This window comes from Gavialis gangeticus, unplaced genomic scaffold, assembly GCF_001723915.1.
Source record: "Gavialis gangeticus isolate Ggan-Ray unplaced genomic scaffold, GavGan_comp1, whole genome shotgun sequence".
NCBI lineage: Eukaryota > Metazoa > Chordata > Crocodylia > Gavialidae > Gavialis > Gavialis gangeticus.
Window position 1 is genome coordinate 28,131,854 of NW_017729029.1, and position 2,509 is coordinate 28,134,362.

Here is a 2,509-nt window from a genome sequence, read left to right on the forward strand (position 1 = left end):
TGTGGACTAAGGGAGACTATACCTTTTTGCCCCTGGACTTAGGGAAGTGCCCCAAGTGCCTGTACTGGGTCAAGTACCCGTAGGACTGAAGGCCTGTGTTTTCCCGAGGACACAGGGCTGTGAGTGAGTCCATTCTCGGGGTGGTGGCGGCGACGTTACCCCCAGGCTAGCGAGTGTGCTCCAGGAAGGGGGTCGGCCAGACATAAGGCGCCCCTAGGGAGGCATTCGGAGCCTGGAAGGTGGTCAGGGGCAGGGAGGTGGCCGGCTCGATGCAGGAGCGCCCCCTACTGGCCCGCCACACTCCTATTCATTCAGAAAAAGCCTAGCTTTATTGTTGTGTGGGCGGGGGGGGGGCGGTATCAAATTTGCTAACTAGTAAACAGTGTCATTACAAAAAGAGAATCTACAGAAAAGAAGCTATTTCAGACATCAAGAGAAATACATTTCTAAAGGGGAAAATAACATACATAGATCAAACAGACCAGCAAATTCAGGTGGCAGAGGATACCTAGAGAGGGGATTGTATTTTTGCCCCCAAAAAATTCAAGATTAATGCAGAAAAGTAAGCAAAATAAAGGACCCACTATACCGTAGTTCACTAAAAGGATTAATCTTTCTTGAATATTGGTTGTAGCCATGTTGATCTAAAGGGATAGACAAATAAAACTCTTGGGGTAGAGGTGATATCTTTTATGAGACCAACTATATAGTTGCAAAAGAATTCTTTATTTGCAAGCCTTTGGGCCAAAACACTTTTTGTCAGGCCAAGGAGAATTCAAAGATTGTCAAATTTCACCCAGGTAGAAACAAAAGTTTATATTGCACAGGATAACTAAGATGATATGATTTCTACCTGGGAGGACATTACAATCTTTGAATTCTCACCTCCATATTACACAGGAAAAATAAAAGATGGTATGGTTTCCCTGAAGAACCATGTCATCTTTTAGTTCCCCTGTGCAATATAAAGTTTCATTCACTTATGCCTGACAAAGATGATTTGAGCCCAAAAGCTTGGAAATAAAGATTATTTTTTAGAACTGTCTAGTTGGTCTAATAAAAGATATTGCCTGTACCCCAAAAGCTTCATCTTCTGATAACTGCCATACCCCACTCATAGCTGAGAATTTCAAATGAGATTGATTTACTTGCATTTCAGCAGAATATTTCTCAGCCATAGAGTTAAATGTTTTATGGCAGTGATTTTCAACCTGTAGCCTGAAGACCCCTGGGGCTCCACAGATTATGTCTAAGGGGTCCATGAAAGATAACTATGGTCAATCAAAAGTATGTGAATACCCACGCTTACCATTCAAAGGGGTTCACACCTCCATTTTAAAATTTTATGGGTCTGCAAATGAAAAAAGGTGGAAAACGACTGTTGTATAGCTTGTGATTTTTCCCCCTTTCCCCCATCACAAAAAATATACATTTGTAGTAATTTCTGCACTGGAGAGATTGTCTGTTGCTACCCAAGATGGATGTTAAGAGTGTTAAATAGGTATAATATAATGACATATCAGTTTCTGTTTTTCTCTTAATATTTTTTTTAAGTATGGGCAACTCTGCCCAAATGTATTATACTGTATATTTGCAACAGCTCCTAATTTTAAATCTAGTCACTCTTAGTCATCACATGCTGTCAGGCTAAGAAATTACCACAAGACAGATCTTTAGAGAAAACTTAAAATTCAATCCTTTGAAATTCTAAAATACATGAAGTTTAAAATGGAAGAGATAACATTGTTGACTGCCAGTTTTAAAATTTCAAAGGAATGTCTGCCCTTTTGAAAGATCTGAAAGAGCACTGACACATTCATTTCTTCCCCCTGCCCCTCCTATCCTCAAATAGCTTGCTGTTTTCCCTAGTCTAGATAAGGAAATTATTCTTTAAGAAAGGTGCTGGATCATGATTTCATGCCTTGTGAGCTCAACTTCTTCTATGTGACAATTTAACAGGCAAAAAACTCAAGCCATAACTTTAAATGTAAGAGTCTATAGGTTCACAGAATATCATCTCAGAAAGAAATTCAAGTACACTCAATGTTAATAAAGTCTTATAGTAAATGTTTCCATTGTATGTTCTGAAAATGTCCTGCGCAACGTAAAGGGAGAGGAGGTGGATTGTCTATACCTTTCATTTTTAAATACAATTTGTTCATCAAAAATAAATAAGGATAGAAATAGGATACACAATGGAAGCTGGCTGAAACTGAAGTCAGTCACGTTTTATGTCTGAAATTCCACCATACTTAAATGTGTCATTTTAGTCATGATGATTTACTAAAGAAACAAATGCCCATTTTTACAGCAATTTTTAAATGTCCCCCATTTTGTGTAGTAAGTTGTTACCTGTGAGCTCCAGTTCTTGGGGAACCCTGACACAGGACACTGTCTGACTCACAAAGAATCACCCGCCCCCCTCCTCTACCTAAATAGAAACTGATTAAGATGCAGTGAGAGACACACCTAAAACCCTCCAGATAAGGGTGACAAAAGTGAAACAACT